This window comes from Notamacropus eugenii, chromosome 4 (assembly GCF_028372415.1).
Source record: "Notamacropus eugenii isolate mMacEug1 chromosome 4, mMacEug1.pri_v2, whole genome shotgun sequence".
NCBI classification, from domain to species: Eukaryota; Metazoa; Chordata; class Mammalia; order Diprotodontia; family Macropodidae; genus Notamacropus; species Notamacropus eugenii.
In genome coordinates, this window is record NC_092875.1 from 449,145,729 (window position 1) to 449,161,794 (window position 16,066).

Consider the following 16,066-nt stretch of genomic DNA (forward strand, 5'->3'; position numbering starts at 1 on the left):
TTATTCTTTTGCTCTATTGAAAAGCAATGATCTTAGGATACAACTTGTATACAAAACTTATGAAAACAGTACAAGTGTTCCAGTTGAGATAAGATGTAAATCAAAAATGCAGAGTGAGGAGTTATGCAACTAGTCTGATTCCTGAACCCTGATTGAATTTTTATGTGGGCAATGGGCAAAGAAAGGTAAGAGGAGGAAGCTATTTGGCAAAGGGAGAATGTTTTATATTAAGTTTATACTTAACTCTCTTGTTTTAGTGGCCCTTTAGGATCCAGCAGTTGTCAGGTGCTGAGTGGTACCCACAGACCTAAACTAATTAATGGGACACAACAGAACATTGGGGGGAGAGTCTGAATTGAGTTTCCCAAACTACTAAAAAAAATCAAAATATTGGAAGCCTTTCATGACCAACATCCTTTTCTCTTTGTGAGGGTTGAGGAGGATCTCATCCCCTAGTGGAGAGGGTACATAGACAGATCAGTATGGGGAATCCTTGTGTGCTGATTTTTACTGATCTCACCAAGCCTAGAAGATCATATGATTACAGGCCAAAAGCGTACATATACATAGACTATTGGATTCTCCAATACTCTTGTAGACCATTTTGTGATCTTATAAGAAGTGGGAATGGTATCCCTGTTAAACAAAAGAACTGACTGAAGTGGATTTTCCAATGCTTGAGAACCTTAAAATTTTAAATATAAATTGGGAGAAGGCTGTAGCAATGAATATCAAGATGTATTAGAATGGTCAAGCCAGCATCTTTATATAAGCTCTCAATTTCCTCTGAAATAAGAAAATGAATGGTACATGTAGGCCAGAGGTGTCAAAGACATGGCCCATGGGCTGCGTACCAGAACATAATGTATAGGTTAATGACCTTGTTTTTATTTGAGTTTGACACCTCTGAGTTAGAGGATGATTATGTCTAGAGTTCTTCTTTTCCCCCTTTAAAATGACTGGAAAAATCATGTCTTGCAATGTATCCTCTGGTCTTGTGAGGATTTTTAACGTGTAAGAATGGTTCATTCATGTGATTTAGTACATAATTAATTGTAAAAGAGAACTCAGTATTTTGCATAAGATTTTGGAGGATTTCAAATGCTACCCCTTCTAAACTTAGTTTGCTAGGGTTGTAAAAAGCAGATAAACAAAAACACTCTTTTATTGAAAATTTATTTTAAAGTATTAAAATGGCACAGTTCTGAGTCATCATTAAGTTAAACAGTTTCTTCGTCCAACAATTAAAAAATGATCAAAGAATTATCAATAAATATTTGCTAAGTTCAGAACAAGAGGCATTCTGTAGAAGTGAACTGAGGGCTAGTCTCAGAGTCAGGAAGACCTGGCTTCGGTTCATGATGCTGATGCTTCCTGGTTGTGTGACAGACAGTTCCCCTGCCCTATCCAGCACCCAGTTTCCTTCCTTCCTTTTCAAAGAAGACCAATGACATCACAGGATGATGTCTTGTGGATTTAAGTGAGGCAAAGTTGCACCAAGTTGTCAGTCTCACTCTCTCTTCCAGAGTCATCAAAGTCCAATGGCAGGACAAAAGTCAGGACAACTGATGATGGCCTAGGATGGAGTGGATGACTCTGGTGTCTTGGATGCCTGACCGAGCTTTCAGTGATCCATAGCACCTTCCTCAGCTACCCTCATGGCTACTGGGACAAATTATTCTCATCTGCCCATTCTGCTGCGGGAAGTCTCACAGGCTTGAAGTAGGCATCCCCCTAATTCACCAACTGGTATGAGACCTATTGGTTACTTTCACCCTAGCTTAGCCTGTCTGCCTAGACATTTTTAGCAAGGTCTGACTGCTGTACATGCTTCAGTTCCTTAGAGCCACAAGTGGTTGGACATTGAAGGTGGATAAACAGCCCTGAAAAGTACTCCCTAGAGGTGCTAGTTCTCCCTTAACACCCCATTTACCCCAACTAGAGTGTAAGTGACTTGCCCAGGGTCACACAGCTGGTGAGTGCTTAACCCTGCATTTGAACTCAAGTCTTCCTGGCTCTAGGTCTAGAGCTCTATCTGCTGAGCCCCCTAGCTGTCTGGTATTCTAAACAACTAACTAGACCAGCATGTTACAGAGGAGTTTTTAATCCTCCTAAAGGCCTGAACAAAACAATAATAAAATAGTTTAGAATGCCTTTATTAATATTAATCCTGATTCTTCTTAACTGACAGGAAGAGAAAATGACCTCATAGAGTATAAGGATGCCAACGCTCAATTTAAAATAGCAATTTAGTTTATCATTTACTTGAAATATGTTATCCCCATATATAGTTTTAATTTATTAGGGAGTTTTAAAACTTAAAATTTAGCACTAATTTAAGGCTAAGTAATTTGCGATTTGTAGGTGTTTTTTTTTTTTCACCACTGTATTGTATTCTGTGACCTCGCCAAATATTTCTGTTCCTCACGCACAATACTGCATCTCCTATCTCCATGTCTTCGCAGAGGCCAAACCCGATGCCTAGAATGTACTTCCTTCTTAACCTTGGCCTCCCAGAATCCTTCTCTTCCTTTAAGCCACAGTCTTCTGGATGAAATATTTCCTGATCTCAACCATTAATTCCCACCCTCCCAAACTACCCTGTGTTTAACTGCTTTGTATATTTTCTATTCATTGACATTTACGTATATACCCAAACTTATTCCCTTTGTATTTGTGCTGTTCATCTATTTAAACTTCTTTTTCCCCCATTATAATGGGAGAAAGCTCCTTACAGGCAAGGGGTTGTTTCATTTTTTTGGCTGTATGTCCCTAGTGCTTAGCACAGTCTGCGGTTCCAAGTTAGTACTTTACAAATACTTATTGATTGATTAATTACAAATAAAAATCTGAAGCAGATTTTAGTCCAAAGTCATAGGATCATAGATCTGGGCTGAAAAGGGGCCATAAGGTCCAACCTCCTCATTTTATAGATGAGGAGACTGAGTTCTAGGGAGATTGTATAACTAGCCCAGATAAGAAAGCCGCAGAAGTGGGATTTTACACCAGCGCCTTTAACTCCAGAGTCAGTGTTCTTTCTACTGTAATACGCTGCCTTTTTGAATTCCCTTTTAGCCCCAAAATGAAAAGCCCCTCCCAAAACTGGAATGTCTTAAAGAAGGAAACCAATGGCGTGTCCCAGGTCAGCTTGTGTAAGCCTGGCGGTAGAATTCGAAGACTGTGGGAGAAGAGCAAGGAGGACAAGGAGAGATGGGATGTGATTGCGGTTGTGGCCGAAGGGTTTGAAAATGGAGGGCAAGATGACCTGCCAGTATTCCTTAGGGACGGTGAGAAATTCTGATGTTCGTATATAACTTTGTTTTTTATTTTGATTTAACAAATATTATTAAGTATCCAAACAACACATCGAACACTGGGGATACAAAGGTGGAAAGGAAACAATCTCTGTCTTTTTTTCACATATGTAACTTTGAAGCAAATTACAATCTTATTTTAGAAGCTTTTAGTTATTCTGTGAGGAAGTTTCAGGTAGGAGGAGCCCTAAGGGGTCCAAGGCATTTTGGCAGGGAGGTATAGGAATCAGAATGGGTTAACAAATAGATTTTGAAAAGTAGTTATTGGTGCCATTTCTAGTTCATTTTTTAAGTGTGTTTTTTTAAGTGAGCATTTTTTTTTATTTTTTCTACCTCTGGGAGAGATGTTTCACCTTGTTAAAAAAATAAAAAACAGACCAAACCCTTGTAATATACATGCATAGTCAAGTATAACAAATCCCCACATTAGCCATATTTGAAAATGTGTGTCTCATTTGGCACCTTCAGTCTATCACTTCTGTCAGGAGGTGAGTAGCAAACTTCATCATTAGTCCTCTGGAGCTCTAGTGTCTTAATGGGAAAGTTTTGAGAGACTGAATTGTTAAAACAATTTCCATAAATCTTGCTATAAATTGTATGCCGAGCCTCCCAGCACTCTGTCCAGGCAAGCACTCCGGAGACTAAGGACACAAATAGGGGTGAATCTGAGTTTATTCTAATACCCAGTTGGAAGATGCACCAAAACTCATTTTTGAATAATGTAATATAAATTTAGAATAGTATCAATGGGACTTAACGATGCCAACTGTGGGACATTAACTACAAAAGTTCATTGCTGTCATCAGTCACCATTCCGCATGTAATTAGACCCACTAATAATTTGTACTTGGTATTTAGGGAATAATTTAGAGCAGCTAGTATATCCTTGCCTTGAGACAAGTTCATAATCTAAAAAGATAACCAAGACACATTGTAACATTGGCAAGGGGAAAGAGTGAGAGTGAGAGAAAAAGAGAGAGATGACAAAAGAATGACAGTAATGGACATTAGGTGGCCTTAAAGCCAAGAAGTTCATCACTCAGTCTTTAGTTGGGGTTTCTTGGCTACTAGAGTGGTTTGTCATTTCCTTCTCCAACTCATTTTACAGATGAGGAAACAGAGGCAAACAGGGTGTACCCAGAGTCACACAGCTAGTAAGTGTCTGAGATTAGGTTTGAATTTAGGAAAATGAGTCTTCCTGGCTCCAGGACTGGTGGTCTATCCACTGTACCATCTAGCTGCCCTAGGTCAAGAGGATTTATGTTCAAGTCATTGGGGCACCAATTACATTTATGACCATGAGCAGGCTATTTAACCTCTTAGTGCCACAAACAATAATCTAATAATAGTATAATTTATAGATGAGCTGCTTTTCTACACCAGGAACCTCCCACACCATGAAATCACCATGTTGTTCTGTATAAATTGTTCTGGTTATGTTCACTTTATTCTGCATCAATTCAGACACTCTTCTCAGGTTTCCCTAAAACCATCCACTGCATAATTTTTTTATGGCATGCTAATATTCCATTACATTTGTATACCATGATTTGTTCAGCCCTGCCCCACTTGATGGGCAACACCTTAGTTTCCAGTTCTTTGCAACCAAAAAAAGCTACTATAAATGTATTTGTACATAGGAGTCCTTTCCTCTTTATCTTTGGGATATTGGCTTAGTAGTGACATCACAGAGTAAAATACAAGATCCTATGAGTTTATATAGGAGAATATTTCTCCAGGACCATGGTCTACAAGTCTAGGGTGAGGGAGTCATAGTTCTGAAGATCGTGACGAGGGTCTGAACTGAAAAAACTGTGAGGCAGAGAGAACATGTCATCTCTAAGACCCTAGTTTCTCTCACGCAAACCTGAGAATGGAGGGAAACAGATTTCAGAAGGGAGACACCAACAGTTAAGTAGAGAGAAGAGAAACTCAGAAGCAACTAAAGAAAATAGCTATATCTAACATTAAATGGTACTTTAAGGTTTGCAAAGTACATGAGAAATATTAACTAATTTAATCCTCACAACCACCTTGGGAGGTAGGAGCTATTTATTATCTCCTTTTCACAGAGTCTGAGGGAAATTGTTATGTATTTGTCCAAAGTCACACAGCTAGTAAGGGTTTGAAGCAGAATTTGAACTCGGTGATTCCTAGCTCCAAGTCTAGTATTCTATCCACTGTACTACCTAACTGCCTAGGATTCAACTCCAGAGAAGATCAAGAGGAGAGAAGCTCAGTAGAAAAAAAAATTAATTCTTTTTAGGTAGTGTATGACATCGGAATTCATTCTTAAGATCGTTATACACTTATAACTATGCATTTATTATGTTATTATGGTCTTCCTATATATATATTTGCCTGGAGTGAATAATTTTTCAAATCCCCAAAGAAAGAGCACATGCTGTTATTGTGGAATAGGGCAAGAAAGAAAGGGACATGACATCAGCCTAGGGTAGATAGTGGGAACCCTGGGAAATAGACAAGAGATGTAGTAGTGAGAAAAACCAATAGGAGATAATAGACAGCCAGCATCTGGGCCATGTTTGTGTACGGTCCCCTTGGGGATTGCACTATGAAGGGGCTTTTCTTCCCTGATGGTCCCCCATATACACACACATCAGATTAGCAGCCGAAATTCTTTGATTACTTCTTTTTAAAAATGTTTTTATTAATCCCTTTTGTTTTTTATATTATCATAATTTTCCCCACTCTCCTTGCCCTACCCCCCCAGAGAACCATCTTATATAACAAATAATATTTTTATAGAGAAAAAAACTTATAAAAAGAGGAAGAAATAACATAACTGATCTATAAATTGAAAAAGTCCAAAAACAAGTGCAATGTGTAACATCAGTGTACCTCCCACGTCAGTGAAAATGTGACTTGGGAGCATCCTCTCGTCTCTTTTCTTTCAGGTCCTGCTTGACCTTTGTAATTTTGCTCTTTTAATTTGTTGTATGTGGTGGTTCTTTCCATTTACATTGCTACAGTCATCGTGTAGATTGCTTTCTTGGGTTTGCTTACTTTATGCTGCATGAGTTTATGTGGACCTTTCCATGTTTCTGTGCATTCATCACATGCATAATATTTTCTTTCATGATTCTGTATTTTCTCATTCCTCTAGTTACATGCAAAAACAATTGCTGTCACTTATTTCCTCAAAATTCTGAGTTCCATATTCTCTCTCTCTCTCCCCCTCAATGAGAAGGCAAGTGATTTCATACAGATTTGCAGCCATGCAAAACACATTTTCACGCTAGTCACATTTTGAAAGAAAACACAGACTAAAAAACTTTCCAAAACAAGAAAGGTAAGAAAGCAAAGAAAAAGCTTGCCTCAATCTGCATTCAGACTCCATCAGTTCGCTCTCTGGAGTGGGGCAGCACTTCTCATCACACATCTTTTGGCGTTGTCTTGGATCACTGCATTGCCAAGAAAAGCCAAATCATTCACAGTTCATCAAAGTACAATATGGCTGTTACTGCATATAATGTTTTCCTGGTTCTGCTTATTTTACTGTGCAACAGTTCATGTAACTCTTTCCAGGTTTTTCTGAGAGCATCCTGCTCATCCTCTCTTATAGTGTAGGAGTATTCCATCACAATCATATACAACTTGTTTAGCCATTCCCCAATTGATGGGCATCCCCTCAATTTCCAATTCTTTGCCACCATTGAAAGAGCTGCTATAAATCTTTTGAACGTATAGGTCCTTTTTAAAAAAATCCCTTTGGTATGCATGCCTAGTAATGGTATTACTTGGTCAAAGGGTATGCATGGTTTTATAGCTCTTTGGGCATAGTTCCAAATTTCTCTACACAATGATTGGATCAGTGTACTACTTTGCCAATAGTGCATTAGTGTCCTAATTTTGGCACATGTACTCCAGCATTTGTCATTTTCCTTTTCTATCACATTAGACAGTTTGTTAGGTGTGGGGTTGTTTAATTTGCATTTCTTTAGTCAATAGTGATTTAAAGGATTTTTTCATATGATTATAGATAGTTTTAATTACCTTGTTTGAAAATTGCCTGTATCTTTTGACCATTTATCAATTGTGGAATGGCTCTTATTTTTATAAATATGACAGTTCTCTACGTATTAGATAAATGAGGTCTTTATTAGAGAAATCAGCTGTAAAAATTTTTTCAGAGTTATGATTACTATGTATTTTCCTCCATCCTATTTCTCCCCTGTTTATTCTGTTCTTTCTCCCCTTTCACCCTGTCCATCCTCAAAAGTGTTTTGCTTCTGTCTTTTACCCACCCCACTTCACAATTCCTTCTGTCACCCTCCCCCTTCTCTTATCTCCTTTCCCTCTTACTTTCCTGGAGGGTAAGATAGACTTCTGTACCCATCTGAGCATGTGTTATTCCCTCTTTGAGCTAATTCTGATGAATGTAAGGTTCACTAGCTCCTCCTACAAATCTCCCCCATCTTTTCCTCTACTGTAAAAGTTCTTTCTCACTTCTTTTATTTCAGATAATTGACCCCATTTTAACCTCACCCTTTCCCCTTCTCTCAATGCATCTCTTTTTCACTCCTTAATTTTATTTTTTTTAGATAATCATCCATCATATTCAAGGCACACCCATTCCCCCTGTCTGTGTATACTTCTTCTAACTGCCCTAGTAATGAGAAAGTTTTTAGGAGTTACAACTATCACTTTCCCATGTAGCCTCTCAACTGTTTAACCTTAGTGTATCTCTTATGATTTTTCTTTTATGTTTACCTTTTTATGTTTCTCTTAAGTTTTGTATTTGAAAGTCAAAATTCTATTCAACTCTGGTCTTTTCATCAGAAATACTTGAAAGTTTTCTATTTCATTTAATGTCCACTTCCCCCCCAAAGGATTATACTCAGTTTTGCTGGGTAGGTGATTCTTGATTGTAATCCTAGCTCCTTTGCATTCCATAATATCATATTCCAAGTCTCTGATCTTTTAATATAGAAACTACTAAATTTTGTGTACACTGACTGTGGATCCACAATATTTGAATGGTTTCTTTCTGACTGCTTACAATATTTTCTCCTTGACCTGGGAGCTCTGGAATTTGGCTCTAATATTCCTTGGAGTTTTCATTTTGGGATTTCTTTCAGGAGATGATTGTTGGATTCTTTCCATTTCAATTTTCCCCTCTGCTTTTAGAATATCAGAGCAGTTTTATTTAATAATTTATTGAGATGATGTGTAGACTCTTTTTTATTTTTGATCATGACTTTCAGGTCATCCAATAATTTTCAGATTATTTCTATTGGATCTGTTTTCCAGGTCAGCTGTTTTTCCAATGAGATCTTTCACATTTTCTTATATTTTTTCTTTCTTTTGATTTTATTTTATTATTTCTTGATGTCTCATAAAGTCATTAGTTTTCACATGCCCAATTCTAATTTTTAAGAAATTATTTTCTTGAGTGAGCTTTTGTAACTCCTTTTCAATTTTGGCCAATTCTACTTTTTAAGGAGTCTTTTTTTAGTAAGGTTTTGTGCCTCTTTTTCCATTTGCCAGTTCTGCTTTTCAAGGCATTCTTCTTATTTGATTTTTGTACCTCTTCTACCGTTTGACCTATTCTATTTGTTAATGTGTTATTTTCTTCAGAATTTTTTGTGCCTCCTTTACCAAGTTGTTGACTTTTTTCATGATTTTCTTGAATCACTCTCATTTCTCTTCCCAACTTTTTCTCTACCTCTCTTACTTGATTTTAAAAATCATTTTTGAGCTCTTCCATAACCTGAGACCAGTTCATATTTTTCTTTGAGGCTTTGGATGAAGCAGTTTTGACTTTATCTTCTGAATGTCTGTTTTGATCCTCCTTGTCACCATAGTAATTCCATAGTCAGGTTGTTTTTCTCTGTTGTTTTCTTATTTTCCCAGCCTATTTCTTGACTTTTAATTCTGGGCTTAACTAGGGCTCTGCTGTTGGGGTGGAGGGTATACTTTTCCAAGCTTCACTGCTTTTGTGTAAGTGTTTCAGAGCTAGTTCTGGGAGTCTGTAAGCTTTTAATTCTTCCAAAGTGGTATGATCTAAGAAGAGGTATGTTTAATACTCTCCTGACCTTTGCTCTGGTCTATGAGCAACTACCAGCACTCTTTTCTCCCTGGAACTGTGATGAAGGTCTCCATTTCACTCCAACCAAAAGTTCTGGAGTGCTACTATCCTTCCTTGCCCTGGAACTGCCGTGGAGGACTGTGACCTGGGTCTGCATGTGGGCAAAGTAACAGAGTCCTGCTGGACTATGCTCCACTCTTACCTGGGTGTAACAGACCATTCCTGCTGACCTTTTAAATAGTCTTGGGCTAGAAAATTGTTTCACCCTGTCCTTTGGCGGGTTTTGCTGCTCCAGAATTTGTTTTGAGGCAATTTTTAATGGTATTTGGAGGGGCACTTGGGAGAACTTGGGAGCCCCTGCCCTTTCTCCATAATTTTGACTGTATGACCCCCAAAAACCCCATCACACACATAATTTCTTACAACACACTTACTCCATAATAATCATGTGTCACAATTTGTTTAGCAGTTGATGGGTGTCTACGTTGTTTCTAATTCTGAAGTATAGCAAAAATTGCTAGTATAAATATTTTGGTGTATGTGAGGACTTTCTTATCAATGACTTCCCTGGTGTATAATGGAACCTCTGGATCAAAGGTATAGACATTTCAGTCAGTTTATTTTCATAATTCCAAATTACTTTTCAAAATTGTAACCATTTACAGTTCTACCACAATACATCATAATATATCATCCCACAATTCCTCCAACATTAATTAGTGCCATTTTTAAAAATTATCTTTTCCAGTTTGTAGGGTGTGAAGTGAAATCTCAGGGTTGTTTTGATTTGCATTTGTCTTATTAATGATCAGAGCATCCTTTCAAGTGATTAATATTTTGCAGTTCTTTTGAGAACTGTTTCCTCTACCACTTTTCTACTGGGATTGGCCATTATACATACACACAGTTGTGTGTGTGTGTGTGTGTGTGTGTGTGTGTGTGTGCATTTTGACCTTTGACCATTTATCTTTTGGGGAATGGCTATTATACAGTGTGTATGTTTGTATGTGTATATATATATATATATATATATATATATATATATATATATATATATATATATATATATATATATATATATATATAATGTACACACACACATACACATATAATTGTTGATATATTTTGGACACCAAATCCTAACTCTGATTGCTTCTTGTCAGCCACCAGAATTGTTTTACTTGGCTGTTAAACCATAACTCTGTTGACATGCTAAAGGGGCAATTCAGTCCCCACCACTGAGACCTCTTCTTTCTGCCCACTTTGATGTGTAAGTAAGCTCTCAGCTCCAGAGGGTTGTTGGAGGGATGTCCTTCCCTAAACTGGACCATCAGCCCATGGCCCCTTAGGAAAGCCCATTTTGGTATTAGGAGCCTCCTGTTTGATCTTCTTTTCCTTGGTATAGGGCCTAGTGAGAGCCCAAAGGGCCATGAGCATCTTCTTAGTTCCTGGGCACCAAGCAGTGTGGCAATTCCAACAAAACAGTGGCAGAGGCAGTTGGTAGAGAGGGAAAGCATTGTCCATTAAGAGAGAGAATGGGGTAAGGTGGTGGTGGGAGGAGGGTTGAGAAGAATGAGAAAGAACCCACTTACCATTGACTAGACCATATTCTGTAGTGAAATGTCAAATAACTAATAAAAAGTTCTCACAAAGAAGATTTTTCAGATGACCCAAAGAGACTTTAATATTAACCTCTCAACTAATTGCAACCATTCTATGATTCTTTATTACTCAGCATTCCTATTCTTTGTCAGAACAAAACTGCCTGTTCCATACCTGATTCATGCTTGTACTTTTTCATTTCCTGTTTGGGATGAGAGCCCAAAATGGAATTATTCCTCAGGAATCTGAAGTAAGGAGTGTAACAGAAGCACTGGGAGCCCCAGTTCCCCTTTTGAAAAGACAGTAACCCCAGGGCAAACTGGGAGGGGAGCATGTAAAGGACAAAGGTTGGAGAAGGTCACTAGCCCCTGTGGCTTTGGTGCAGCAGTGCCCAGCTGTGCTAGACTTATGTAAAGCAATGGTTCCCTACCTCCTCACCCCCTCCACGCTCCCCCATTGCTGATGGCCCTGGCCCCTGTGGCATCACCACAGTTTGCTCTCCAACTTCTAGATACTATTAAAATTAAATTCAGAGAGGAGAACCCTCCTGCACTATCAATATAACAGTTCTTTCTTTTCTTTTCTCATCATGACAGCTTTAGTATTTAGAATACCTGTCTTTGGCTCTGTCTTGTCACCTCACCTCAGACTACGTCCCAGCACTGAAACTCCATCCCTGAGGTCCAATACTCCTGACTTGGTTATTGTTATTCAATCATGTCCAACTCTTCGTGACTCCATTTGGGGTTTTCTTGGCAGATACTGGAATGGTTTACCATTTCCTTCTCCTAGTCATTTTACAGATGAGGAAACTGAGGCAAACAGGGTTAAGTGACTTGCCCAGATAGCTAGTAAGTGCTTGAGGCCAAATTTAAACTCAAGAAGATAAGTCTTCCTGATTACAGGTCTGGTATTCTATCCATTGCCCCAACTAGTTGCCCTAGCTGCTCTGACCTGATTGGTTAGAGCTCTCCATATCTAACTAACTTAATGCAGAAAGCTGTCTCTGGTTATATCTGGCTACCATAAGTATGTTGTTCCCAATTCTCCCCTCTTTCCATCTCTGGCTCTGACAATGATAATCAAATCAACATAACCATTGCTGGAAAGAACATGGCAATTGCCCAGACAGAAATGCCAGCTCCCTAAACCATCTCTTGCCTCTATATGCTGTCTTCCCGTAATAGTATGTAAGTTCCTTGAGGGTAGGGATCATGTCACTTCTGTATGTATCTCCTAAGAACGTAGCACAGTGCCTTACACTCACCACCTGGTAAGTGTTTAATAAATGCCTTTTTTCCCAAATACTCCTTATCTTTTCTGAGAGTTTCCTTTAAAAAGTCCCAGGATGAAGTCAGACGCAAAATATACAAAGCTCTAGAGTGCTTTTTCACTCTGAAATTCTTTGTTTCTATTATTTGTGATTATTTTTCAATATTGCCCATATTTTGCTATTTCTCTGATTCTTAAATGATAAAAGTCAACTAAATGACCTCTAAAAATCCCAGTGGGAGAATTGGATTAAGGTCTACATATCAGTGAATTGGAGAGCTGGCAGTTACCCAGTTGATTTGAGCTGGGTAGATAGCCAACCTAGACAATTCAGGTCAAGTCCTCTGCCTTAGAACAGGAGTTATCTGGATTGGCAGGTTTTACTGCCCAAATTCTCTGTATTTGCTCAACCTTCCATCTTGCTTTGTATAAAGCTGGCCCTAGACAAAGCAACTAGTGTTCATTTCAATCATTCTGTCTCTGTGCCTATTATCTGATGGAGAAAACTGGATGATTTAATGTTCCAAATTGCTCCATCATTAAAGGTTCCCTTTACAGTTCATTTTAAAACCAGGTACCTCAGTGACGTTCTATAATTGGGGATAGAGAGCCAAGTTGGATAATTTAGGATCTAAATCCATTTTTGTTTTTAACCAAAATGATCCTGACCCAGCTCTTAACCAAGTTTATTAAAAGCTAATAAAATGAGGTTATTTTAAATGCTTTCATCTTTTCTAATAATTCTTATAACTTGTAAAATAATGTTTTGCAAGCCACCTGCCCCACAGAATCAGCCTTGGGCTCCCTACAGTGTTTGGTGACTCCTCATCTTGTCTCAGGATTCTCTTCCATTTTCTCCGGCTCCTCATATCCTAGGCAAAGCACACAGATACTTGACTCACATGAGTAAGATGAGGTGGAGAACTGAGTCAGTTATGGAGGTGAAGCAACAAGCAAATGATCATTGTTTTGCTGTTTAGGGGAAAGGACCTTAGGGGCTGAAATCATTTAGGTTCTCTACAGATTCAACTTCCTATTTCATCTATAGATACTTATACAAGTTGCATAAGATCAAAGAAAGGAAGAAATTTCCTTTTATACATTTCTACTTCACTTCCACTAGTGTGTGTGTGTGTGTGTGTGTGTGTGTGCGCGCATGTGTGTGTGATTACATGCTTACTTTCCTGTCTGAAACAAGGCTTATTATCTTTTACAGGAATTTGATTTTTTACCTGTAGCCTTCATTGTTTGGACTGGCTTACCCTGCCAACTTTATTAAATGTGCCCCTCATTTCTCCTCTAAATTCTTCTTTTTTCTTTTTTGTTTATGCTGTGAGAAGAGCATTGAATCTGGAGCCAATGGAGAACATTTAAACTTTCCAAATAATATTTCCCAAGACCAGGAATTCATGTCATCTCAAAAAAGTTTACAACCTCAATTTGTTGAAAAGGTTTTTTGTGGATGAAACAGACTCTGAATGTCAGAAGAGTTCACAGAACAGAGCAAACTTTGAGGAATATGCCAATGAATTTTGTAAAAGTAAGTGTATGTGCTTGAGTGCATGAGCAAATCCACACAACTTGGCTGGTCACTCTGGTCTCCAGATGGTCACAAGATGAAGCCAGTAATGACCATGGAACATCCTGAAATAGATCTTTTACTTTAATCAAGCAAAAATATTTTATTAACTCATGTATGAAAGAGGATTTCTTTAAAATTTTTCTTGTTGCTTGCTAAATATTGAACTTTACTGAGAAGGGGTTACCCTGATCAAGCATTGATTAAATACCAGCAGGTACAAAGACAAAAACGAAATTGTCCTTGCTGCCTTCAAGAAACTTACATTCAATTAGGGGAGACAATATGTACCTATATAAATCAGTCAGTCTATATCTATTTCCATATCTGTCTATCCACACAAAATACAGGTAATTTCAGGAGGAAGGGTATTATACCTTGGGATGGGGAGTGGGATGGATCAGGAAAAGTTTCAGTAAAAAAGACTAAAGAAAACAAAAAGGTAGAAGATGATACTTGACCTGAGCTCTGAAAAATACCAAGGATTCTAAGGGACTGAAGGGAATAGGAAGGTGGCCAGCTGGGGCAAAAGGCACATCAGCTGAAGGAGAAATAATATAAAACAAGCATGGGACGGCAGTGTGGAGCCAGGTGGTACAGGGCTTTAGAAACCAAACAGAGGACATCCCCTTTTTAGATTATTGGCCCCTTTATACTGGATTTGTAATCAGACAAATCTCTGGATTCAGATTCTGGCTCTATTTCATGCTATCTGTGAGACCTCAGGCAAGTCACTTTTCCATTTGGGGCTCTTTTCCTCATCTGAGAAATGGAATTGATCTGGATAAACTCGAAGATCCGCTCTACCTCTGAATCTGTGGTTCTGTGTGAACTGTGACCAACCAACCACACTATAAAACCCATGTTGTATATAACAGGATAAGGTATTTGACTAATAAGGCACCAATAGGTATCCTTAGCCTTCATATGGCTCACTTTCTTTCTTAATCTCTTAAATTTTTTTTTCAATTTTCAAGTATTTCTTTCCCCCCCTCCCCTTTCTCTCCCCCTCCAAGAGGGGGAGATCAACACCAAAAAACCTTTGTAACAAATTTTCATTATCAAGAAAAATAGATTCTTATGTTGACCATATCCAAACATGCATGTCTAATTATGTATATCAGTCTATCGCCTCTCTGTAAGGTGGTGGGTTACAGTCTTCCTTATTGGTCCTATGGAAATATGATGGATCACAGTCTTTCAAAATTGTTCATTTTGACAATGTTTTTATTATTAGTATAAATTGTTCTCCTGGTCCATATGCATCTTTCTGGGTTTCTCTGAAACTTTCTTCATTACTTACAGTAAAATGGTACTCCATCCCATTCACATACCATAATTTGTTCAGCCTTTCCCCAGTTGATGGGCACCCCTCTTAGTCTGTAGTTTCTTGCTACCACAAAGAGAACTGCTATCAAAGCATTTGTACATATGCATCCTTTCCCCCCTTTCTTTGATTGCCTTGGGTTATAGGCCTAATGGACCCTAATACTGGGTCAAAGAATATGCATGCTTTATTAATTTTTTGACCATAGTTCAAAGTGCTTTCCAGAATAACTCTAGCAATGTGCTTATTTTTCCCACAGGCCCTCCAACATTTGCCATTTTCCTTTTTTCAAAAAAACAACTTTGTCAGTCTGATAGATATGAAATGGAACCTCAGAATTGTATTAATTTGCATTTCTCCAATTATTAGTGCTTTGGACCATTGTTTCTTATGGCTATAGATAGGCAGGATTTCTTCCCTTAAGAACTACCTTTTAATGTCTTATGAGATTGTTTATCAATTAAGGAATGACTCTTATTATCTTTTTTTTTTTCCCCAGAGACAATCAGGATTAAGTAACTTGACCAGGGTCACACAGCTAGTGAGTTTGTGAGGCCAAATTTGAACTCAGGTTCTCCTGACTCCAGGACTAGTGCCTTATCCACTGTGTCACCTGGTCACCCCAGTTGATTTCCAGACAGTTTATATATTTTATGGGGGTGGGATTTGGAGATAATTGGGGTTAAGTGACTTGCCCAGGGTCACACAGCTAGTAAGTGCCTCATTTGAACTCAGCTCCTCTTGACTTCAGGGCTGGTACACTCACTATCCACTGTGCCACCTAGCTGCCCTGGCTCTCATTCTTACAGATTTGCACAAGTTCCTTATACCATGTCTTGGAAACTAGACCTTTATCAGAGAAGCTTGCTACAAAGATTTTTTTTTCTGTTTAACTGTTTCCTTTCTAATCTTACCTGCAT

General features: G+C 38.3%; 1 protein-coding gene across 1 annotated transcript in view; it reads left to right on the top strand.

Moving 5' to 3' along the window:
* LOC140501957 (uncharacterized) overlaps window positions 1-16,066 on the top strand; it is a 102,320-nt gene that overhangs the window by 27,784 nt on the left and 58,470 nt on the right. Inside the window, exon 2 of the mRNA XM_072606173.1 lies at window positions 3,076-3,287. The gene's annotated coding sequence lies outside the window, so the exon portion shown is untranslated. The remainder of the gene's footprint in view (window positions 1-3,075; window positions 3,288-16,066) is intronic.